General features: G+C 35.6%; 1 protein-coding gene across 2 annotated transcripts in view; it reads left to right on the forward strand.

Moving 5' to 3' along the window:
• RABGAP1L (RAB GTPase activating protein 1 like) overlaps window positions 1-27,236 on the forward strand; it is a 701,003-nt gene that overhangs the window by 42,989 nt on the left and 630,778 nt on the right. The window contains exon 2 of one of the 2 annotated variants that reach the window (XM_087438180.1): window positions 23,326-23,387. The exons of the other annotated variant lie outside the window; for it this stretch is intronic. The gene's annotated coding sequence lies outside the window, so the exon portion shown is untranslated. The remainder of the gene's footprint in view (window positions 1-23,325; window positions 23,388-27,236) is intronic. 2 annotated transcript variants of the gene reach the window in all.

Here is a 27,236-nt window from a genome sequence, read left to right on the forward strand (position 1 = left end):
TTGAATTAATGAATCCATAGCATGCATATTAAATTTGGGCACGTGTTTAATTATTTTTGTTCCATTTTTGGGGGTCATCTTCAGAATATATGACACATTATAGTTGCTTCATTTTCTCAAAGTTGGAAAGACATGACTAGCCATTTATAGAAATTTTTAGTTTTTATCCAGTGTTCCATGTTCTTGTACTTTTTTTTTTGTTAACCAGTTGATAATTTGAGTGTTTCTCAAATAATTCAAAGATGGAGTGACTAGTTTCTGATTTCCAAGGTTATTCCTACTCTTAAATATAGGAGCTCTCTATTCCTCTCCCCTTCTTTCTTCAATCTAGCTACATCTCTTAAAATTCCCTAGATTTTAAGGTATGTCATAATTCAAGAATGGTCCTTTGGAATAGACCTGAGTTTGCATCTTTTCCATCCCTTACAGGTTCTGTGGTTCTTGGCTGAGCTACTTTATTCCTTTTTAATCCCAATGAACATTTAAATTAATGAAAAAATATAAAGTTCCTGGCAGAGCAACTGATAAATAGTAAAATGGTAAATGCTAATAATAACTATCAGCTTTTGACTATATGTTTACTAAAGGAAAAGCAGAGTTAATCATGCAAATTTAGGATATGTTTGCACTTTAGGATAAAGGAAGATTATACAATTGGTAAAATTGTAGTAGCATAGTAAATTTCTATTTTTAAGATGTTGAGGACTCTTTAAATTTGTCTTGTGGATGAGGACTCTTTAAATTTGTCTTGTGGGTATAGGCTACTTTTTCTCTTAAACTCACCATCTTAAAAAGTCTTTGAAATGGCAAACTAAAAATGTGTTTTGGTTGAGGAATAATAGTTGCTGAACATTTAAAAATTCTAGAGTTTGTTTAGTTGTTCTTGGAGAGATTACATGAGAAAGAGAAAGAAAAGTATATAGCACAGTGCCTGCTACATAATAAGCTTAATAAATGGTAGCAGGTGTGTGTGTGTGTGTGTTCATGCACAAGTGTGTGCTTGTGCATATGGTGGTTAAGAATATGGCCTCACTGGTCAGACTGCCATCTTGTGACCTTGGATAAGTATTTTGCATTCTATTGTTTCTTCATTTATAAAAATGGATTAAGGGGCCAGCCCCGTGGTGTAGTGGTTAAGTTTGGCACGCTCTGCTTCATCAGCCATGTTGTGATGGCAACTCACATACAAAGTAGTGGAGGAAGATTGGCACAGATGTTAGCTCAGGGCTAATATTCCTCAAGCAAAAAAAAAAAAAAAATGGGAGGAAGATTGGCAACAGATGTTGGCTCAGGGTGACTCCTCCTCAGCAAAAAAGAGGATTAATATTAACTCTACTTTATGTTGTGAAGGTTAAATGAGATGGAATGTAAAGTGCATAATACAAAATAAGTACTCAAAAATGTTAGATATTGTCATTGTATACTTTTTCTTTTGAGAGGCATCATTCCGTAGTGGAAAAAGCAAGATCTTTGGAGTCTGGTTGAGTTGGTTTTGAGTTTTGCCTCAGCTATATACTAACACTCTGACCTCAGGCAAATTACTTAACAACTGTTCTTTTCTTGTTTTCATATCTATAAAATTAGAATAATAGCTACCTTGTAGAGTTTTTGGAAGTATTGTAAATACGTAGATACTCAGTAAATGGTAATTATTATAGGCATGATGCCTGTAATTCAGGTCAATAGTATTTTCTTGGGTTGGCTATGTGAGCCAGCTGGCTAGATTTTTCCCTGACGCTGATGGCTATCTGAATTGAGTACTTAGTCTACAATCAAGTCAATTATGCTTTTTCTATAAAAATAAAACTTTGTAATAACGGCTTAACATTTATCTATAATATTTTCTTATGAAATACAAATTAATGTATGTTAGAGTATACTTTTTTGTGTTCTCTTGTTTATTTTTGTAGAACAAAGGTAAAAGCAACATCAGTTGAGCTCGGGATAAAGAGATGCTGTTCTGACTTCCCCTAGATGCTTTCTGCTCTGTGTATCCTGGAAAAGAGAAATCCTGACCATATAGAGTTGTTTCTAGGATGTAGAGGCTTTATAGAAAAGTGACAGTCATCTGCCCACTTGAGGTAGACAACCTAGAACTTGTCTTGCCTAGACAACACAGAACTCCTAATCAAAAGTGGCAGGTGACTCTATTGTCACATTCTTTGTTGTATGAACATAGCTGTCAGTGGGATCAGGCAGCTCAGCTCCCAGCTTTGGTCTGCAAAGCATGAGCAGTTTTCTCACAAGAGAAGGTCCATTTATTAGAATTTACTGAGCACCAGTGACTAATGTGAGAAAACCAGATGATCAGCTTCTCTAAACTGGAACTACAGCAGGCTCTCACAGGGTTCTCAGATGTAGAGACTGTTTATGGAGGATGTTAGCAAAGAGTTTTCATGTTCATTCAGATATTCAAATCTCATGGCTTATTAGGGGGACAAAATATGTACTTGTTTGTGCCCCTCCCCTTTTTTTTTGAGAAAAGAAATCTTGGGACATATAGAAACTACAGCTCAATAACAGATTCTTGCTAAAGGCAAAATTTCTGATGAGTAACAGTCATTTTACATATATTTTCCTTAACTTTTTGGAAGGTTTTGTGTATAAATGTCAGTTACACTGTTTTTTTTTTTTTTTTGAGATGTAATTCACATACCGTAAAATTCACCATTTTAAAGTGTACAGTCGGGTGGCTTTTAGTTTATTCACAGGGTTGTGCACCACTATCTAATTTCAGGTAGAGTATACATTTTAAAGGAAGACATATCTTTTATCATATTTTGATTAACCTACCTCTAATTTTCTTTTCTACTTTAAGGAAAACCTGTTTTGTCTTTATCTCTGACTTTTTGTTAAGTTGTTTGGAGTTCTGCTGTAGTTTTAGTTTGGAATGGTTGATTATCTGGTTTTTTCACATTAGTCACTAGTGCTCAGTAAATTCTAATAGCTATCTTCTCTTGAGGGAAAACTGTTATACCAGTTTCAAGAAGTCCTCAAACATCTATCTCTGTATTAATTTCATCTTTACTCTATTTCAGAATAAGAGAAGATAGAGAACAGTATCATTTTGGATGACTTTGCCATAAGGCTGAATAAATGTTGTTCTTTGATAGTGGACCATTTGTTTGATAGCATAATTATTCAGTCCTTCCTCTTGAATGACTAGTTAAGTTTTAATGTAAAAATTATTTTTTATAGACCAGCTAAAGATTGTAATTTTCCTTACCTAGCAACTCATAATACTGTCATGCAACCATTTTATAAATTGCTGTAGCTCTCTTAAATAATTATCTTCATTTCTAGAGAAGCTTTACCTCTCTTTCCATCTGGACAATTTCAGTAAGATTTGTACAGGCCATTATAATTTTCCAACATATTTACTTTCCCTGGACAATGAAAATATGTGTTTATGTAACTTTCTATACACGAGTAGATAGAGATCAACGATAGATATAGAATTTAGTGTTGTCTACTAGTCTAGCCTATTATATGTCTTAGTAGCTGGTTCTCTGAAAAATATTTTAAATGTTATTTTCCAGTTTACTAAACTAAAATGTAATTATCTCATTAACTGCAAAGCATGTCTCTTCAGGTTCTTTAGCTTCTAGTGAAGTAAAAACTTGTTCACTTTTTTTTAGAACCATTGTTTACTCTTTCCCTGACACCTGAGCTCTTTTATAGGCCTCCTATCTATATGCCATACTGTCTAGAGGGAGGACAGTTTCTCTCTCCTCTCCAGTACATTCTCTTGTGGGTTTAATCTGATGAAACAGTGTAGTTCTTATATTCTTTCCTGAACTATTGTCAGAAAAATGCCATATTAATTGGCTTAAGACTTCGTGGCCCTCTTTGAACAAAGTGTTAAAGTAAAAGGTGTTAAATTAATTGGCTTAGAGTTCAGTTTGAGACCCCCGCCACCCCCTTCTGCATGCTTAACCTCCCCTCCCGAGGCTGGGGATTGGGCCCGCTGCACAGTTGGGGGAGAGATGGAATGGGTGCTAAAAAACATTTAATAATATGTTTATAGGTCATTTGTCTTTTTATGTCCTTTATTTTCTGTTGGAGTATTTATCTTCTTATTTATTTCTAACGGCTTGTTATATATTTAGGATAATACCATTTTGTCATGTGTCAAACTTTTGCTTTTAAATTTTGTTCATATTATTTGATATGCAGAAGTCTTAAATGGTTATGAAGTTTATCAGTCTCTTCCTTTATGATTTCTTCCTTTGTTTTATGCTTAGTTCTTCCCCACCCCAATATCAGAAACAGCTGTAGTTTTTTTTTTTTCCCCCCTAGTCATTTAACAAAGACTCAAAATCCTTTTGACATTTGTTTGGAATTTGGTTTCAGGAAGGGATCAAAATTAATGTTTTCCCTAATAGTTAGCCAGTTGTCCTATCACCTTTTATTGAATAATTGCTCCTTCCACTAATGTTTTGAATAAACTTGTAATTTCTGCTTTGTAACATGCCACTTTTATCCTATACCACATTCTTGTTTATACTGGTAGGTTCTTGAATTCTCTCTTCTGTTTCTTTGATTTGCTGGTGATTTCTTATACCAGTATTATGTAATTCCAATTAATCTGTCTTCTACTCTCTTCACATTTTCTTGATTATTTCCCCTCATCTTTTCTTTCAGATGTTGATACTATCTTATATTTACTGAGTGCATAATACGGGTCAAATTTTTTACATGTTTTAGCACATTCAGTCCTAATAACAACCCTATGATGTTGATGTTACGTCAGGATTTTACAAATGCAAAGATTGAGATGCAGACAGGTATAATGCTTAGTTTAAGATCACATTAAGCTGAGGAACCAGGATTCAGACTAAGGCCATCTGGCTCTAGAGCTCAAGCCCTTAACCATCCTCCTAAAATTTAGATTATTTTGTCAAGTTTCACAAGAACTTCTTTTTAAAATTTTGATGGAATTAGATTGAACCTATAAGTCAACGTGGGGAGAACTGGCATGTTTACCATATGTAGTTACATAATGGTCCGTTGTCTGAATTCTCCAATCCTGGAACATTAAATGTATCTCTGTTTGTTGGAGTTTTTATGTGCTTCAGTAGAGTTTACTAGTATTTTTTGTAAGTTCCATATATATAAGAAGAGTATTCTTAGATACTTATTTTATTGGCTATCATGAATGGATTCCTCCCATCCCCTTTTTGGTGTGGAGTAATGAGATACAGCTGGCCCAAGAGAAAGCTATTGAATTAGTCTATTTTTTATCTGGCAGGCTTGCTTAGTAATAAAAACAGTACTGATTATCTCTTATCTTCGTAGAGAATATATTTCAGAAAATTTTTAAAAATTAAATGTCTAATAGTAATATTGATTTATGTGTGTGTGTGGGACAGATGTATTCATAGGTAGCTAAGAAAGTGTGAAATCTCTAGATAACAGTCAGATACTGCTTTTAGGCTGAGGTACATCCTGTAGCTGGTTGAGATTCTTTCCAGAGACTCAGGGTACCTGGGGAGGGAGGCACAGTCACTTTCTTACTGCCTTATTGGCCAGGAAGTGTTTGGACGGGACCATACAGCTGTCCTTGGTAGTGCTGAGGGTACGGATTTTACTTGATGGGCAGTGCTTCAGAGGAGATCTGGCCTTTTTCCTCTGGGGCAGATGACGTTACCATAGAAGAACAGGAAATAATCTTTGCCCTGTGGATTTAAGTTACTGCATTTGGCATAAGAAAGGCAGGCTGAGAGTGTCAATGTATAAAGTACAAAACTATGAAATGCGTGAAAGTAGTGAAACATTTGTCATAATAATGACTAGCACTATTTTGTGTACTTAATGTATCCTAAGAGCTCTGTTACTTTTCTGAAATCTCTTGTTAGTTTAATGATTTTCAATTGACACTTTCAGATTGTGGCAGTTGGCACAATAATATTACTATAAAGGTATTCTGGAACAAAACTAGCAATATTTTGATATGTCGTATTCTCCTTTTTACATTTTGAACAGTCTGTGATTGTAGCTTTGATGTCTTTATTGCCCCAGATGTTTAGTGCTTTTTATTTCATTCATTCAATACATATTTATTTAGTGTTTACCATGTGTCAGACACTCTCTTAGGTTCTGGGGAAGCAGTAGGGCACCAAACAGATCTTACGTTCTAGTCGAAGTTGGGGAATGTTTAACAGTAAACAAGCAGTTGGGATCCTCTCTACTTGACATAAACTGTAATTGATATTTAGTTTTATTGTATTTTTGTCAGAGAATATATCCTAAACAATCTCTACTCTAAAAGTTGTTAATTTTTTTTTAATGTGGTCTGGGGTATGCTGTGTTTTGAAAGTGAATCTTTATGTTTGGCTACAATGATAGTTCAGTATCGATGTATATATCTGTGAATGAACCATACCAGTTAAACTCTGTATCCTCATTTCTTATGCACTTGATCTGTCGACAACTAAGTTTTCTTCTGCTTGAATTGTAATTGTCAATTTTTCATTGTATTTTGAACAGTTTTTGCTTTTTGTATTTGATGTTATGCTGTTTGGTGTACAGATGCTTTTGACCAAGAGGTCTTTGGTGTGGTTTGTACCACTTATCAATATAAAAAGACCTCGTTTGTCCTATTTAATGCTTTTGGCCTGAATTACACTCTGATATTGAATTTGCCAATCTCAGTATCCTTATTTTAATATGCCTGATATGATTTATACTTAAAAAAGAAACTCTGTATTTTTGTTTTAGGTGTGTCTCTTAGAAGCAGTGTATATTAGGTTGAACCACATGAAATTGGCATTTCTGTAGGTCAAAAAAATGTCATGTATTGGCAATTTCGTATGGTCCAGCCTATGGTGAGTCGTCATTTTTTTTTGCTGGAAAAGATTTGCCCTGAGCTAACATCTGTTGCCAAACTTCCTCTCCTTTTTTTTTCCCTCCCCAAAGCCCCAGTACATAGTTGTATATTCTAGTTGTAAGTCCTTCTAGTTCTTCTATGTGAGCTGCCGCCATAGCATGGCTACTGACAGCCAAGAGGTATAGTTCCGCACCCGAGAACCGAACCCAGGTCACCAAAGCGGAACACGCCAAACTTTAACCACTAGACGGTCAGGGCTGGCCCTCCTCCTTTTTTTTTTTTGCAGTCATCATATTTTGACCCCATATGAGAATCTTTTAACAGGTAGATGGTATAGATACCAGTAAGAAGTAGCATTTATTGAGTACTTATATGTGCTGTTCTAAGCACCTTACTTATGATAAATCATTTTATATTTACAATAATCCTGTGATGTGGGTACAGTTATCCTCCATATTTTTATATCTGAAAAAAAAAAGACATGGGGAGATTAAGTAATTTTCCCAAGGTCATAAAACTGGTCACTGTAGAAGTCATGATTCAAAACCAGGCATTCTCAGTGCCTGGCTTGGGGTCAACACTGACCAGTTTGGCTTTAGCACCTATTAATCTGAACTATGAATAAAAACTCAATTAATAGTAACTGTTCCGTTCTTCTTGGTAGTAATGGTGGTGGTAGTGGTCAAGAAATCTGCAGGAATAGACTTCAGTTAATTCTAACGACTGGGCCTTTCAGTAGGATTATACATCTCAGGGACTGATTCTAGGAAATTGACCTGTTGGCTCTCTACTGCTCCAGGAAAAGTGCTGAGATTGTTATCAGTTATCTGGCACCTGGTGGGCAGGCATGCACTAGTCACAGTCTTCTGAATAACCCGGAAAGGCTGGAAAGTTATAAAAACAATAAGCAATATGAAGAGACAGACAACAGATTAGAGGTTGCCAGGGGGTAGGGAGGAATGGGGAGTGACTACTAGTGGGTACAGTGTTTCTTTTTGGGGTGAGAAAAATGCTTTGAAATTAGACTGTGGAGATGGTTGTACAACCTTGTAAGTATACTAAAGGCCGCTGAATTGTTTTAAAAAGAACAGAAAAAGAAAAGAGCAATGTGAGCTTTTTGGCAGATGGAGCACTTTCGTGGGGATTGAAGGCCAGGGGAAAATGCAGCTGACTTCCCAATTTATTTTGTTTTTTAAAATAGACTTTATTGGGCTGGCTCCGTGGCTTAGTGGTTAAGTGCGCGCGCTCCGCTGCTGGCAGCTCGGGTTCGGATCCCGGGCGTGCACTGATGCACCGCTTCTCTGGCTATGCTGAGGCCGTGTCCCACATGCAGCAAACTAGAAGGATGTGCAGCTATGACATACAACTATCTACTGGGGCTTTGGGGGAAAAATAAATAAATAAATAAATAAATAAAATTAAAATAAAATAAAAAATTTAAAATAGAGCAGTATTTGGTTCACAGCAAAATTGGCAGAAGCCACAGAGATTTTCCTGTATGTCCTCTTCCCCTACACATGCACAGCCTCCCCCATTATCAATATGCCTTGTAAGGTGATACATTTGTAGTAATTGATGAATCTGCATTGACACATCATTATCACTCAAAGTCCATATTTTACATTAGGGTTCACTCTTGGTGTTGTATATCCTAACATGTATCCACCATTATAGTATCATATAGGATAGTTGCACTGCCCTAAAAATCCTCTCTGCTCTGCCTTTTCATCCCTCCCTCCCCCTAACCATTCGCAGCTACTGATCTTTTTATTATCTCCATAATTTTGCCTTTTCTAGAATGTTATATAGTTGGAATCATACAGTATGTAGCTTTTTCAAACTGATTTCTTTCACTTAGTAATATGCATTTAAGTTTCCTCCATGTCTTTTCATGACTTGATAGCTCATTTTCTTTTAAACTCTAAATAATATTCCATTGTCTGGATATACCACATTTTATTTATCCATTCACCTACTGAAGACATCTTGGTTGCTTCCAAGTATTGGTAATTGTGAATAAAGCTGCTGTAAACATCTGTGTGCAGGTTTTTGTGTGGACATAAGTTTTCAGTTCCTTTGGGTAAATACTAAGGAGCGTGATCATTGGATTCTATGGTAAGAGTATGTTTCATTTTGAAAGAAACTGCCAGAATATCTTCCAAAGTGGCTATACCATTTTTAATTCCCACCAGCAGTGAATGAGAATTCCTGTTGCTCCACATCCTTGCCAGCATCTGGTGTTGTCAGTGTTCTGGACTTTAGCTATTCTCAAGGGTGTATAGTGGTATCTCATTGTTGTTTTAATTTGCTTTTCCCTGATGACATGTATGGAGCTTCATCTCATTTCATATGCTTATTTGCTGTGTGTATATCTTTTTTGATGAGGTGTCTGTTAAGCTCTTTGGCCCATTTTTTAGTCAGGTTATTTTCTTATTGTTGAGTTTTAAGAGTTCTTTGTATGTTTTGGATAACAGTCCTTTGCCAGATATGTCTTTTGCAAATATTTTCTCCCGGTCTGTGGCTTGTCTTTTCATTCTCTGACAGTGTCTTTTGCAGAGTAGAAAATTTTAATTTTTTTTTGTGAGGCAGATTGGCCCTGAGCTAACATCTGCCAATCCTCCTCTTTTTTTGCTGAGGAAGGCTGGCCCTGGGCTAACATCCATGCCCATCTTCCTCTACTTTATATGGGATGCTGCCACAGCATGGCTTGCCAAGTGGTGCGTTGGTGTGTGCCAGCGATCCGAACTGGCAAACCCCGGGCCGCCGCAGCGGAGCGCACGCACTTAACTGTTTGCGCCACCGGGCCAGCCCCCTAAATTTTAATTTTAATGAAGTCCAGCTTCTCAATAATTTCTTTCAAGGATCATGCCTTTGGTGTTGTATCTAAAAAGTTATTGCCAATCTGAAGCTCATCTAGATTTGCTCCTGCGTTATCTTCTAGGGGTTGTATAGTTTTGCATTTTACATTTAGATCTGTGATCCATTTTGGGTTAATTTTTGTGAACAGCATAAGGTCTGTGTCTAGATTCATTTTTTTACACATGGATGTCCAGTTGTTTCTGCACCATTTGTTAAAAAGGCTGTCTTTTCTTTTTAATTTCTTTATTTTTATTTATTTATTTATTTTTTTGTGGGGAAGATTGGCCCTGAGCTAACATCTGTGCCAGTCTTCCTCCATTTTGTATGTGGGATGCTGCGACAACGTGGCTTGATGAGCAGTGTGTAGATCTGCGCCCAGGATATGAACCCACGAACCCTGGGCCACCATAGTGGAGCTCACGAACTTAACCACTATGCCACTGGGCCAGCCCCAAGGCTATCTTTTCTTTATTGTATTGCTTTTTCTCCTTTGTCAAAGATCAGTTGACTATATTTATGTCGGTCTATTTCTGGACTTCTGTTTATCTGTTTGTCTTTTCTTTTGCCAATACTAGACTGTCTTGATTACTGTAGCTTCATAGTAAGTTTTGAAGTGAGGTAGTATCAGTCTTCCAATTTTGTTCTTCTTCAGTATTATGTTGGCTGTTCTGGAACTTGTGCCTCTCCATATAAACTTTGGAATCATTTTGTTGATATCCATAGAGCAACTTTGTGGAATTTTGATTGGGATTGCATTGAATCTATAGATCAAGTTGGGAAGAACTGACATCTTGACAATATTGAGTCTTCCTATACATGAACGTGGAATATCTCTCCATTTCTTTAGTTCTTCTTTGATAGCTTTCATCAGAGTTTTATAGTTTTCCGTCATATACATCTTATACATATTTTGTTAAATTTATACCTAAGTATTTCTTTTTTTGTAAATGGCCTTGTGTTTTTAATTCAAATTCCACTTGTTCATTGCTGGTATATAGTAAAGCAATTGACTTTTGTATATTAGCCTTGTATCCTGCCACTTGCTATAATCACTTATTAATTCAGTAGTTTTTTGGTCAGTTCTTTTCCACATAGATGATTCATGTCATCTGAAAACATATTCTTTATCAAGTTGAGGAAGTTCCCCCTCTTCCTAGTTTACTGAGAGTTTTTATCATGAATGAGTATTGGATTTTGTGAAATGCTTTTCTCCATCTATTGATATGATAAAATGATTTTTCTTCTTTAGCCTCTTGATGTGATGGATTATATTCATTGATTTTTGAATGTTGAGCCAGTTTTGCATACCGGTTTTTACAACTGTCACCCAGGAGACGCTTTTAGATAGCTTGGTCTGGTGGCCAGCAGGGCTTATGCTTGTGGTCCCACAGGACTGTATATACATTTGTATACTTTAAAAGCTACTATCTGAGGGTTTGGCTTCCAATCAGCCTAAATCTGAATTTGACTGAGATTCCCTCCCTTTGGGACACTGACAGGTCTTGGCAAACCCTCAACAACTGGGAGCTATTAGAAGTAAAATAGCGGCCGGCCCCATGGCTTAGCAGTTAAGTGCACGCGCTCCGCTGCTGGCAGCCCGGGTTCGGATCCCCGGCGCGCACCGCTTCTCTGGCCATGCTGGGGCCGCGTCCCACATACAGCAACTGGAAGGATGTGCAGCTATGACATACAACTATCTACTGTGGCTTTGGGGGGAAAAATAAATAAATAAAATCTTTAAAGATCAAATTTCATTAAAAAAAAAAAAAGAAGTAAAATAGTCTGCTTGAACAATCACAAAGGTTGAAGAGACAACCAAGAGCTAGGGCAAGATTGACAATAAGGTTCATCTACGTGAGGCCACTCCTTTAAGATTGGAAGAGGTGGCTCTTTCATCTAATACATAGAAACAAACAGAGTCAAATAAAATGAGAAAATAGAGGAATATATTGTAAATAAAAGAATGAGATAAAAATCTCAGGAAAAAACCTTAATGAAATGAAGATAAGTAATTTATCTGATAAAGAATTCAAAGTAGTGATCATAAAGATGCTCATCAAACTTGGAAGAATGGATGAACACAATGAGAACTTAAACAAAGAGAAAATATAAGAAAGTACCAAATAGAAGTCATAGAGCTGAAGAATACAATAACTGAACTGAAAAATACACTAGAAGGTTTCAACATCAGACTAGACAAAGCACAAGAAAGAATCAATGAACTCGAAGACGGGGCAATGGAACTCACCCATTCAGAGCAGCAAAAAGAAAAAAGAATGAAAAAAAGTGAAGATACCATAATGCATTCATAAGACAACACAAGACAACAATGAGCAGACTAACATTTATATTATAGGGGTCCCAGAAGGAGAAGAGAGAGATAAAGGGGCAGAAAACGTATTTGAAAAATTAATGGCTGAAGACTTCTCTAACTTGAGGAAGAAAACAGATATCCAGATCCAGGAAACCCAGAGAGTTCCAGAAAAGATGAACCCAAAGGGACCCACACCAAGACACGTTATAATTAAAATGTCAAAAGTTAAAAACAGAGAATCTTAAAAGCAGCAAGTTAATATTGTTATGTACAAGGGATCTCCCATAAGACTATCAGCATATTTTTCAGCAGAAGCTTTGCAGGTTAGAAGGGAGTGGCACGATCTATTCAAAGTGGTGAAAGAAAAGAACTTGCAACCAAGAATACTCCACCTGGCAAAGTTATCATTCAGAATTGAAGGAGAGATAAAGAGTTTTCCGGACAAGCAAAAGCTAGAGTTCATCACCACTAAACCGGCCTTATAAGAAATGTTAAAGGTACTTTTTTAAGCTGAAAAGAAAGGATGCTAATTAGTAACAAGAAAACATATGAAAGTATTAATCTTACTTGTAAAGGTAACTGTGCAGTGAAAGTAGTGGATTAATCACTTATAAAGCCAGTATGAAGGTTCAAAGTTTCTCTAAGTTCTCACCAGTATGAGGGTTCTCTTTGTTTAAGTTCTCACAAAAATAGTAAAAATAACTATAACTACAATAATTAAAGGGATACACAAGATAAAAAGATATAAAGTGTGACATCAAAAACATAAAAGGTGGAGGGGGAGAGTAAAAATGTAGAGCTTTAGAATTTGTTCTAACTTAAATTATCAACTTAAAATAGATTGTTGTAAATATAGGTTGTTTGTAAGCCTCATGGTTACCATAAAGCAAAAACTTATATTAGATAACAAAAAAGGTAATGAGAAAGGAATCTAAGCATACTACTAAAGAAAGTCATCCAACCACAAAGGAAGAGAGCAAGAGAAGAAGAAAGGAACAGAGAGGAGCTACAAAACAGCCAGGAAACAGTTAACAAAGTGGCAATAAATCTATACCTGTAAATAATTACTTTAAAGGTAAATGGATTAAATTCTCCAATCAAAAGACATAGAGTGGCTAAATGGATTAAAAACAAGACCCATCTATATACTCCTTACAAGAGACTCACTTCAGATGTAAAGACACACACACAGACTGAAAGTGAAGGGATGGAAAAATATGTTCCATGCAAGTGGAAACCTCTCAAACTTGCCCACACTGAGCCTCTAGCAATTCATCAATTACAGTTCAAGTTTTCTTACCCCAGCACTGGTTCCTGTGGAGGTTTCTGCTTCAGTGGGTTGTGATGCTGTGTATTCACCTGTTGATCTCTTCAGTTTTGGGGGCAGCAGTTTGCCCTGTCACTTCACTTCTCTTTTGGAGTTAAGAAAAGTTGTTGATTTTTTTGTTTGTGCAGCTTTTTACTTGTTAGGATGGAGTGGCAACTTCAAGCTCCTTACATGTGGACTGGAAACTGGACGTTCAGCTTTACTTTTGTGTTTTTGTTTACATTAAAGAGATTGTATTTTTTTGCCTATGTTTGTTGATGTCTTTTTGTCCTTATAATGAGTACAGTGCAGAATGCTTGCAGATTTTTATGCTGAGTTGTTTGGTTTTATTTTCATCATCCATCTAGCTGTATGTTCTTGGAATTTTATTCTTTTTTGCTGTTGCCTTATTTCTCTTGTATTCTGTTGTAAATATCAATAGATTATGATTCTTAATTCCCCACCCAAGTGATAAATAAAGATGATATACATTTTCTTTTTATTCAACTAATGGTTACATACTTGTTCTTTATTTATTTTTTTAAATTTTTTGTTTATTGCAGTAACATTGGTTTATAACATTGTATAAATTTCAGGTGTACATCATTATACTTCTATTTCTGCATAGATTACATCATGTTCACCACCCAAATACTAATTACAACCCATCACCACACACATGTGCCGAATTATCCCTTTCGCCCTCCTCCCTCCCCCCTTCCCCTCTGCTAACCGCCAATCCAATCTCTGTCTCTATGTGTTTGTTTATTGTTGTTATTATCTACTACTTAATGAAGGAAATCATATGGTATCATACTTGTTCTTTAAAAACATTTGAAACAAGACGTTTTCTTTCATTTTCAATACAGAGATTCAAAATGTAGTTGATTCCTGTTATTTGCAGTAGTTATATTCTGTATAGTTCCCGCAAACACTGAAGTATTGCTCCTAGGGGACATACAGAGTTAGCTTTCTGTGAGCCTCTAGTTACAACATTTTCATCAACTGATGAGTACATACCTTGTTTTATGTGCGTTTCTGTTTCAAGACACCTTATTTAATATATGTGTTTAACTCCTGGCTGAAGGAAGCTTATCTAACACACATTTTCTTCATACAGCACATCACAGTTTTCTTGTGCTTAGGAACACTAGACAGCACTTCAGCACTATGCTTGGAGGCCTTTTAAATAGTGAAATCACCAACAAAAAGCACAAAAGTGTAAAAAACATGGCACTAAATAGACTGTGAAAAGGACAATTGTTTACAGTATGAGATCTGAAACACAAGTGTTGCCTTGTTCAGCCTCTGCTGGGAACATGTGTTGGGTGACTCAAAGTTTTGGCTGCACTGTGCGTGTCTGCAAATGACTGTAAAAATGCTGCAGATATTGATTTTGGGATTACAAATAAATTTTAGTAGGTGAATTCACAAATACAGAATCTGTGATTCATAAGGATCAACTGTATCTGTTGACTCTGAAAGTGAGAAATTTAACACATGTAAATGTATATCTATTTTTTTCTTTCTTATAAGGATTTTTGTTGATATTGTAGTATTTTGACCCAAGTTATTTTTTAGTGTTTAAAATCAAGTGTTTCCGGATTTTTTTACATATACTTTAGATTTTGTAATTATATCAACAACAGTTATTTTGACTTAGTACAGTGTAATTGATTTTATTGTTCACTTTTTGTTTTTTATCAACTAACTTCCCTGTCCTTAAGTGTGTGTTTGTTTTTAAATTTTGATTCTTCTCTTGTTAACCTGGAATATATATTTGGGTAATTATTTTCAGGAAGAGTGTATTATATGAGTGAGCTATTTTGAGTTCTTGTCCAGTTGAGGAGGGCTTGATTTTGTAGATGCATAGGTATGAGGTTCTTGGGTTTTGATCTTTCTGTTTCTCCTCGTTAAAGTTTAAGGATTGCTTCATTATAATTTGGCTTTTAGTTTTCCAGAGGAAAGGGTTAAATCTGAGATGAACATTTTTCCCCCGACCCTCCCCACATTCTCCTCTCTTTTTCTTTTTGTAGTTAATTCTTTTTTGCTCCTTGTTTTTCTATAGGATTTTTTTTTTAATTTTTATTTATTTATTTATTTTTTCCCCCAAAGCCCCCGTAGATAGTTGTACATCATAGCTGCACATCCTTCTAGTTGCTGTATGTGGGACGCGGCCTCAGCATGGCCGGAGAAGCAGTGCGTCGGTGGGCTCCTGGGATCCGAACCCGGGCCGCCAGCAGCGGAGCGCGTGCACTTAAGCACTAAGCCATGGGGCCAGCCCTCTATAGGATTTTTAAAAAACATTTTAATAGGCTATATCTAGATATTAGCATGTTCTTAAGTTAATTTTTCCTTCTATACTCAAAATATTTAGATTTCTAGATTCAGGTTTTCCTTCAACTTAGAAAAATTTTATTCTAATTTTTTTTGAGGGACATAATATAGTGGTTAAGATTATAAACTGAGGAGCTGGATTACTTGGTTTCCAATTCCTGCTCTGCTACTAGTGTCTTTGGGCAAGGTTCTTAACTTTGTTGTGCCTCAGTTTACTTATCTGTAAAATGGAGCCAATAATAGACTTATTTGAAGGTAGAATTAAGAGTTTATATGTAAAGTGCTAATAGTACCTGGTATAGTGTAAGAATTATTATCATCATTATAGGCTTCAGTATTACTGTTCTCCCTTCAGTTCTCTGTTTTCTTCTTCTGGCATTATTTTTTTTTTAATTTGTATTGCCTCTTTTGGATCTGATCTCCATATTTCTCTTACCTCAGCATTTATATTTCTTAATCCTTTTATCCTGTCTGGGACAAATTTTTGCGTTTTTATCTTCTTTCTTTATTAATTTGATCTACTGAAGTATGTAATCTGCTGGCTAGAGTAGATACATCTGTTGTGGTTTTTCCTTTGGTAATTATCCGCAATTTCTAATCTATTCTAATCTTAGATGGTTGCCCCTTCATAACTTCCTGCTCTACTTTCCTGCATGTAATTCTTTCTTGAATTGTCCTGAGTACATCAATTAGAAACTTTATAAGCATGTTTTTCTGTATCTTATAGTAAATCTATTCCAGAAGAAATTTGCTTTTCTTTCTTCAGTCTGGTGTCCATAATTCGAACTGTGCTAACTTTTTGGATGTGAAGTTTTTTTCCTGCTCATTTTTATAGTGTAAGGTATCTGTTAGCCTAATATTGGTCGTAGCATAAGATAGAATTTGAGATGTGTTACAGGAGATGGATGTGGATCAAACTAAAACTTTAAATAAAATGAAGGTAGGTGATACTGGAAAAGCCCCTGCACTGACTAATCCAGGATTCACAGTATCATTGAAAAGAACCGTAAATGATAATCGCTGCTATGTATTCACCTTTTTTTAATGTGCCAGGCAGTATGCCAAGTGCTTTTGCGTGCATTCTATCATTTCATCTTTCCCTACAACTCTAAGGTAGATATTATTATTTCTCCTATTTTAAACTTGATGAAGTTGAAGTTTAGAGAGATTTACTTACCTAAGGTCATAAAGCTTGTAAATTGTGGAGGTAGGATTAAACCCAGGTGTGAGTGTGTCTGACTCCTGTGGTTGGTGGGGGCTTAATGGTTAAGGCTTTAATGGCCTGCATTGTCAGTATCTCAAAGAGCTTGAACTCTTGTAAGTAGGTTTAGTCCCAAACTCAAACTCTGCCCCATCTCATCCATGGTGGTCAGTGGGAGATATGTTTAGATCCCTCTTGGTGAAAAAATTCCTCAATGCTCCACTTAATATACTTTGAAAAACCATAGAATTTGTTCCCTTCTTAATTTGTTCCCTTCTGTTGCTCATGCACAAATAAGCCCTCTGACGCGCACAGATAACCCCTTTCAATGCCATGTTGCTTGATTATCTATTCCTTATGCATAACACAGTACTGCTGATCTCTTGCTTTTAAAAAATCTGTTGTGGTTTATGTTATAATATATAGATATTCTTGAAGTTCTGGGCAGGTGATTGGCACCTTTTCCTGGAGAGCAGAGAACCTCATTTTATATGAATATATTTTCAGTGTTTGCCATGATACCTGTCACAGAGGATATACCTAATAATAATTGGTTAGATGAATACTGTATAAATTAAATTAGATAAGAAGATTTCATAGCATAAGGCCTCCAGGATGGGCATATTTAAAATGGTTGGATGTGTATATCACAGTCAGCTAGGAACTTTTTTCAAAGCACAGATACTTATTATGACTTGTCCTCTTTCCCTTCTCCCTATCCATGGGATGTTTGGGGTTCTTTTGCCTGCCCTTGAGAATCACTGTTCTAAGGTGTTGAGTGTATTTGGAGACTATAAAACCGTTGAATAGTTCCTGATAAATAATTGCTGCTTTTCTTGACATTTAGATATTTGTGCTGTAATGATTAAAATGTCTAAATCTCTAATATATATGGTTTAGATCTTGTTTATAACACACAGAGAAAGGCCTTTTAAGAGTTCCATGAAGTAATAAACACATTATTGTCTGGTTCATTATGGAGTTATTCACTGTACTAAGCCCATCCCACAATGATATTGCAGATTGGGATAATAATTTTGGCTTTTAGAGCGGGAGAGATACAATAAATCATCCCTAGATTCAGGGACTTGACTTAATGAGAGCAAATTAAAAACAGGTGAATTTTTAACTCTTTGAAATCTGGCATAGTATTTTGATTTATTAAGATGATTGTTTAGGGCCAGCCCCGTGGCTTAGCGGTTAAGTGTGCATGCTCTGCTGCTGGGATCCGAACCCGGGCCGCACCGACACACCGCTTCTCCGGCCATGCTGAGGCTGCGTCCTACATACAGCAACTAGAAGGATGTGCAGCTATGACGTACAACTGTCTACTGGGGCTTTGGGGGAAAAAATAAATAAATAAATAAAATTAAAAAAAAAAAAAAAGATGATTGTTTAGGTTACATGAAAATAAGTCTTTCCAAAGTGAAAATATTTATAGTAATCAAAAAGGAAATGAGATTTTCTGATCAGCAGTAGGGTGTATTGCACTGTACTGGGCATTAATGGCATAAAAGTAATATTTTAAAATGCATATTAGTAAGCAAATTAAAAAAAAAATTTAATGCCTTCAATATAAACACTTAAAATTGTGGGACATATCAGACCTGAATTTCAGGTTATTTTACCTACTTGACCAATAGGGTCTTGAGTCACATATATCAGTGGAGGGAATTTTTTTCATATATTTTTCCTCTATTCCAAAGCATTCTCTTTTTAAAGATCAGTAGTTCTGTTAATTAGTTCCTTAATAGTGTATTCCTCCATTATTGTGGGAGCCAATTTAATCTCCCTTTCTCTTGTTTATTTTTTTTTTGTGTTTTGCAAATCTTAACTCATAGGGCAAAGTTTATTTTTGGTTTCTATGACTCTAAAATCCATGCTGAAGGTCCAGTCTGGGCATTTCTTTCTCTAAAGAGAAACTAAAAGTAATTAAAATAGTTGTACATTCATTGTTTTTATTAAGAATTTGAGATTGTGTGGCAAGTAAGAGTAAGAGGCAAGAGAATATCAAACTAAAATAGATACTTGAGATGTTTTTATATAAGCTCTCATGTAAGTGGTAGCTAACCATCTGGTATTCCTAGAATGTGAAATACACCTATCATGTTTACTCTTTGGCAAATTACCAGAATCACCTGGCATAAATAACAGTCTCTATTCCTGATTGGAAAATTTTATACCTTTTTGTACTTGATTTAGTCCATTAGATTTTTATCTCCAGTTACTTGAATGTGAACTAAAACAAACAAACAAACATTTATCTATACATGAGCTAGATGGGTGGCTCTCAAAAAATTGTTTTTGACCATAACCCCACAAGCTAATATCGTTTTTCTAGACTAGATTTCATCATCTGGGGAGATTTTTGAAACTGCTTCCAGAAGTAGTACAAGTTATGTTTTAAAGCATACAAATTTTGTTATATCTGGTTTATACTACCTTTGTACTTCTAAGATTTAAATTTTCTATGCCTTTAAAATTTTTTTGCTTTCTTGATCTTTCTGGGATTGAGGTAGTATTTCCTGCTATATTTGTTTGCTAGTCACACTGATCTTTGTATTTCTAATAATTAAGCTGCAGTGTTATTTGGTACCTAAAATTTCAGCCATGTTCTCTTGTCCCTGTTGATTATAATTTGTATTTATATAAATGACCTTTATAGAATAAAGTATAGAGCCTTTTATCTTGAAAAAAGTTGAAAAGTCTTTTCAATGTGTTCCCATTCTGTTCTGGTCATCCAAATCTGAGATCACTGTGGGTATCGCTTTGCATGTCATTTTTCTTTGACTCTGAAGGAGCTGCTCACTTTGGTCATTAATTTTTGTTTTAATCTGCTCTTGTCATTATAGTAGTTTATAGGAACTGTTCCTTATTCTTTCATCATTTATTTATCTTATTTAGGTGTCACATAACGTGCTAGATGCTAAAGAAAATATAGGCTTTTGTTTTTATTTATTTTTTTAAAATTTACTTTCCATGCTATTGTTACTTTGCTTTTTTATTGTTTTTATTTGGCAAATTTCAAACATATAAAATCAGGGCAAATGATATAAATATTTCTATGACCTTTTACCAACTTCAGCAATTATTAAGTGATGACCAATCTAGTTTTTTCTGTGTCTACCCCAGATTATATGAAGCAAATCTCAGACCTCGTATCATTTAATTTGTAACTATTTTACTATGTATTGCTAAAAGACAAGGACTCTCTCCTAAAGATAGCACCATCCTCACAGTCTGAAAAATATCAGCAATAATTTCTTAATATGATTGACTATCTAGTCAGTGTTCTCGTTTTCCTTGCACAAATGAGAAATTTGATAAGGAGGTCTCTAACGTTAATTTTATTTCACTTTGTCTTCCTTTAAAAGTTACCTCATTATAACATAAACCCTTGGAGGTTCTGTATAATGTCAAGAGTGTATGCTGGTTAGTTACCCAATGAAAGAAACCATCAGTGCTCTTATCATGTTCCTTTAGAGGCAAAGTCCTGATCAGGCTGTGTGGTACTAGATGGCTACTTGAATTTTAGGAACTTTGAGTTTACTCATCTTGGATATTCATTCATTCATTCATTTATTCAGCAAATATTTACGTGTCTGCTATATGCAAAGCATTCTTCTAGGTGCTTGGGTTACATCAGTGAATAAAACAAAGATCCTTGCCTTTGAGGATGTTACCTTCTAGTGGGAGAGACAGACAACAAACAGTAAATATAATACAAAAGTAAATTAGATTGTATGTTAGAAAATAAGTGTTCTGGAAAAAAGAGTAAGTAGAGCAGGATAAAGGGGGATTGGAAGTTGGTGGGGAAGCAGTATTAGATAAGGTAATCAAGGTAGGTTTCTCAAGAGAATGAGATTTCAGCAAAGATATGAACAGGGGACTAAAAGTGTTGTCAGCCAAGCAGATATCTGGGATAAGAGTGTTCTGTTTTGGAACAGCTGGAGCAAGTATGCCAGGATTGTTTGAGAGAAAGCACGGAGATCGTTTTAGATGGAGCTAAGTCAACAAGGGGGAGAGTTGTAAGAAATAAGTCACAAAGGTAAGGTAAAATGGGGTGAGGGTAGTAGTAAAGAGGGGTAAGTTTGTAGAGGCATATTGTACAGGCCTGTAATGGCTTTGAAGGTCATTTGGCTTTTATTATGAGTGAAATAGGGGAGCCATTGGAGGGTTTGATCAGAGGACTGACAAGCTAAATTAAAAGGATCATTCTGACTGCATTTGAAAGTAGACCATAGGGGAGCAAGTAAAGAAGCAGAGACACTAGTTAGGAGGCTTTTAGAATAATCTAGGTGAGAGATGATGGTGGCTGGGACTGGGGAGTGGCAGTGGAGGTGGTGAGAAATGGATGATTTCTGGATATAATTTGAAGGTAGAGCCAAAGGAATTTGCTGACATTGTAGGCGTAAGGTGAGAGAGAAGGAGAGAGACAGTTTGAGAAAGGAGAAAAAGAGAGGAGTAGCAGGACTAATATTTTTGTCCAGAGTAACTAGAAGGATGGAGTTGCCATCAACTGAGTTGAGAAAGTATGCAGGAAGGTGTGTGGGGTTAGGGGTGGGTAGGTTGGGGAAAGATTGGAAATATGATTTTTAAATGGATTGAGTTTGAAATGTCCCTTAGATAGCCAGTTGGAGAAGACAGTCTTATAACTGCGTCTGTCAAAGAATAAGTGTTCAACATCAGCAACAATAGTGAATGCTTGTTAAAAAAATTAACTGAATTCTGTGTGAGTAACATTAGAGACCCTGTGGCTCTAATATTCCAATCTCTGCCCTCAGTATGGCAGCAAGTTTATTGTGGCTTGTGACCCAGGTTTCAAAAATATGACAGATAGGAAGATGGACATCAACATGCAGATTTAGCAACATGAGAAACTGTCAATTTTGGATTCCTGATGCTTTGTATATTTATCACACTTTTCCTGTTTAAAACATCAGAAAGCGTTTAAAAACATCCTTTAGATGGGATATTCAATAGAAATGGTTATGAGGCCATTGAATAATTTGCTCTTCTAACTATATAAAGTACCTTTGGATTTTGTTTGCTTTGTGAGACTAAAAACTTGTAAAGTAGAAAAATCTAGCACTAGAACAATTTTTATTTTATTTTACCATTAACAGTGACTGAGTATAGTTTATAGTTTTAACTCAGTGAGACCTTCTTCCCCTTTGCTTTTGTAGACACGTGACATTGTATAATTTCATAGAAACTACTTATGAAATTTTAGGTGTATGTCATAATGTTTCCTAAATATTAGCTTCTTCAGATTATTCTTGATGTTTTTATTTTTGTTTTTGTTTATTTTTATGCAACAGAATTTGGAAGTCCTTTTTTTAGGATTTAAAAACTTTTCATGTTTCTTAACTTTCCTCGTAAGCATCCTGCTGAATCATTTTACTGGAAAGATTAGGAAGTAGTCTTAAACAAAGGCTCTTCTTTGAATAAATTCTACCAAATCAAGGAAAAATGCCTTTTCTTGAAAAATTTGAAAGATTTTCATGAATTCTAACTCTTTTATATGGATCATTATTTCTCTAGAACTGGGCAGATATAAATGCATACACGCATACAAACATACATATGCACACTGTATGCCAAGAAGCTTTGAGTACCATATATTTGAATTTCTTCTGATGGGCTAAAAGGTGTTAAGTCAGGCATATCTCAGAAATACTCAGTGTTTACTAACCAATCTCAGAAATACTCAGTGTTTACTAACAAGAAATACTGGTTTACTAACCCAGAAGGCTCTGTACTTCAAAGACAGAAGTCAGATCTTTGCTCGTAGGCTTTAATAGGAAAATAAAAATCAATCAATAAAAAAAATCATTTGACTTCTTTTCTTTAGTTGTGTTGATTTTGTATCTTCTTGGGCAATGACCGAGGCTCCCCTGACTGCTGATCTTGTGTGGATCAAATAATTGAAGAGGGTAATCCCTGAGTACTTCCCCTTAGCTTCAGGAAGCATGTCTGGTTGCCAAGTTCATGATGTTTTGGTTACTACCTTGAGTTTTTCTATGCTAGACCCAACCAATTGGTAATTACCATTTCCTCTGTTAACTTAGTGCCAATTATGTAGGAGCTACATAAGGTTTACATAGTAAACCTTAATTCACTCCTTTTCCCTCTTAATTCTGCTTAGTGTTGTATTTTAGCTGTACTTTCATAGAGTGTATTATGTGAGGGCAGAAGAGACAATTGACTGGAATCAAAATGTTTGTAATAGTGTGGTAATTACCAGACCTTGGAAAGGTAATACGCTAGTAAGTAGATTTCTTAACTGAGGATTTCTAGGTTCTACTTCTGGCTCTGTAACTTTTTAGAGAAATTATTTAATTTCTTTGTGCCTCAGCTTTTTCATCTGTGTTCTATTTTTACTTCATATACAGGTATATTTGTAAAATAAATGATGTGTAGAATTTTTAGAGCTTAGAGATCTTGGAGATCAACTAGTCTAACCTCTTATTTTTCAGATAAAGAAACCACCAGTGTGTTCATAGAAGTGAGATTCCTTTCCCATGGAGACATTGGGCCAGTAAGAACTCAAGATTTTTCACTGTCTTATGTGCTTTGTGTAGCATCACACAACATACCCCAAGTATCAGATGGTGACCCAAAGATTACAAGACTTTGGTTTTATTACACCAGCAGAGGAAGGGAGGCTAAAGTTATGTGGACTCTTTAGTGTATTGTGTCTTGTGATGGATTTTTTTCCTCTTGACCATATGCTTGTACCTGCTGGGCACAAAGCTGATTATTAGTCTTAAGCCAAGTTTATGGAACTCTGAATTGTATAGCTGACAATCCTTGGTTTTCCAGACAAGAAGTGACTATATGATGTATATAATTTTATCAACCTTACTCTTGAATAGATTGCATATATAATTATAGCAAAAAAACCAAGAGAAAAATATAGAGCTAAAGTCAGTCCTCATTAAAAATTTTGAGTATGTTTATTTTCATTTATATTATTGCCTAGGAGATACTGCTGAGTAGGCTTTTCTAAACTACAGTATAATGCATGGGTCAGCGTTTTACACAACTGAGTATACCTAGAGTTGAATATTAGTATTAGAAGGATAGCCTATTGAGGTACATTTTAATTCAGTGAAATCTAAATAATAATTATAGAAATCATGGAATTTTTAGGTAATAGTTGAAGAACCATATTGATATCTCCTTGAGAGATTGATTTGTTAGTGTTAGCTTTTGCTGGTTTTTATTTACTCTAAAGATAGTATAATAATCCTGAAGAAATTTAAAAATAGGTCACTGAATTAGTCAGCTGTTGTGGTAATGCTATATAACAATGCTGAAATGTTTTATGGCTTACAACAAACATAGTTTTTTAACTCATGGTTCTGTGGTTCTGTGAGGGAGACTCTACTTATGGCTGTGGATTGCATTCAGGTCTTTTTCACATGCTGTGTCTTGAGTCCATTGGCTTCCTGGGACATGTTCTTCTCATGACAGATAGCAGAAGCTTAAGAGACCAAGTCAAATAACTCTAGCACAAATAACTTAAGTTTTGTTTATTGATATTCCATTGACCAAAGCAAATTACATGGCTAAGTTCAAAATTGGGCAGGGAAATATTTTACTCCACTTACTCTAATGGGAGGTATTACCAAGTCCATGGCAAGGGGCATAAATGTACAATTCTATAATAGGGAGGAACTAAAAAACTGGTAATAATAATCTGATCTACCACAGTCACTGATAAATCTTACCAACTTAGTATAAATTTTTAAATAAAATTGTTTTCCTGTATTGCATTCTATTTTTATGACATAGGAATATTATGTAGCAACAATCATAAAGTGTCTACCATTTAAAATTCCTCTTTGTCCTGTGGTAGCTTCCTATTTTGGTTATAAACATTCTTATATTGCCTTTTAAACCATCCTTTGACTGTTAGTAACACTTGTATTATCCTTTTTTTCCCCCAGTAATTATTTCAAGTAAGTCTTTTCTCTACCTTTTTTCCTTTCCTTCATCACATCCACTATATTGTTTATCTAGGAAATTATTCTCAACTTTTCAGATTCTCTCTTATTCCTTCATCTAGATTTCTGTTCTCATCTCTACTATATGAAACCATATGGCCATCTACAACCTATTAAACATATCTTGTATGTCTTTTTTTTTTTTTTTTTTAAAGATTTTATTTATTTATTTTTCCCTCCAAAGCCCCAGTAGATAGTTGTATGTCATAGCTGCACATCCTTCTAGTTGCTGTATGTGGGATGTGGCCTCAGCATGGCCGGAGAAGCGGTGCGTCGGTGTGTGCCCGGGATCCGAACCCGGGCCGCCAGCAGCAGAGTGCACGCACTTAACCGCTAAGCCACGGGGCCGGCCCTCTTGTATGTCTTTTTGCCAGTATATAATTATATTAGGTCTTGTTAGGCTTCACATAACAGAAACTCAATTTAAATTAGCGTATGCAAAAAGAATTTATTGGAAGGGATATTTCATACAATTAAAGGAACCATAGATTTACCAAAACCGAGGATGGGAACAGGTAGAGCTTGGCCTCAGGAATGACTCAAAGAAAGTGATATGACTCAATTAAGACTCGCTTGCTTGTCTGTGTTTAGGATTTACTTTTCTCTCTCACTGCATACTGGCCTTTTTCATAAGGGGGAAAACATGGCCACCAACAATTCCCAGTTCACATCTTAAAAGTTTCTGCTCTAGGAGAAACACTGTCATGATGAGCTCTCTGGTAACCAGTCCAAAAATCTTAGGTGTTGGGTTAATTGGTCTCGTTTGGTTTCAGTGTCCACCTTTGGATCTGTTTGGCTATGGGGTTGAGGTTTCTAAAAAAGCCATGTGATTTGAGTAGAGGGAAGGCTTATTCTCAGGAAAAAAGGCTTGGAGATTATTGCTGGACAAATAAAAATAGATGTCCACTAAAGTAATGTGCATTAATAAGGTCCTTTTGTGCCCTTTTCGGGGGCAGGGACATACTTGCATACATACATACTCGTGTGGCTTTTGCCTGAGAACTAGAATGGTAGATGGACTGTTTAGTAAACAGAGGTCATGGTAGTTTTTACCAGGACTGGCTTAGTTCTTCAAAGCACAGAAGAATTATGGTTGGTAACTGTTATTCTAAATTATTCATGTACATTTTATTATTGTAAATTAAGAATATTTCCTGTTTCCACCATTGTAATGGGTCTACTATAGTCATTCTAATTCTTATGCCTAATAGTCCTCCCAGCCTATCCAATTTTGACTCACACTCATATTTTCAGTTTTCTATTTTAGTTCAAGAGCCACTTGAAAATGAATAGGTGCAAACACATAATCTAAAAGTAAGAAGCAGGCTAACCACATTTGGCACAGAAAGAAATTGGACCATGTGCACCATGATTTTATACTTCTGAATGTGTCTGGTTATTTTGGGAAGAAGACAGCTTCCAGTTAGACTTTGCTGAATGTTGTTATGCTGTTTCTAGTATAGGTGAAAATTGTAGTTTTAGGCCTCCAAGTGAGATGTTAATTTAGATATCATATCATATCATATCATTTGACAAAAATGATATGGCATTGTAGTAAGAATTAAAAGCTATTTCACTTGGTAGAATTGGTAGAATTGCTATAGGTGTGGGGGATAAGTCTGTGTTTAAGTGATTCAGTTCAATCAAAAATATTTATTGAGTTCCTTTGGGTTCAGAGCAGGGGAGAAGGGGGTGAATAGAAGAAACATATATCAGATTTTCTGTAGCATTGATAAGTTTTCTGCCTCTTATTCTCATATAGCTTCAAAATACCTTAAAAATAAAAATATTTATGCCTGGACTATACTTCCCAGTTTATTTTTGTTTTTTCTTTTGGTACCTGAAGAGACATAAAGATCTTTTGTCAGATTTTACATCCTAATTTTTGGATTTTAATAGGGGAGCCTTTAAAAGCAGTTTTGCTTTCATGCACTGCTCTGTTTTACATACTGAGTTGAAATGGATGTATTAGTCTTGAGTTCACAGAACAGCGAGCTCCGTATTATTTAAGAGACTCCTGCAAATTTTCCAACTCCGGTTTCTTTTGATCTGAAATAATAGCAGATTGCCATACATAAAGAGAAAGTTACATTTTGCTTAGCATACTGCTGCATAATAGTAGACTTAGTAAATTATATTTTGAATTGACTTGTTGAAGTGGAATTCTTCTACAAATCACCTAAGAATGGGAATCTTAATATTTATTTAGTGTGTGTGTGTGTGTGTGTGTGTGTGTGTGTGTGTCTGCGCGCGCGCAGAAGATCAGCCCTGAGCTAACATCCATGCCAATCCTCCTCTTTTTGCTGAGGGAAGACTGGGCCTGAGCTGACATCCCTGCCGATCTTCCTCCACTTTATATGGGAGGCCGCCACAGCATG

Source organism: Ceratotherium simum, chromosome 2 (assembly GCF_057802395.1).
Source record: "Ceratotherium simum simum isolate JZ-2026a chromosome 2, ASM5780239v1, whole genome shotgun sequence".
NCBI lineage: Eukaryota > Metazoa > Chordata > Mammalia > Perissodactyla > Rhinocerotidae > Ceratotherium > Ceratotherium simum.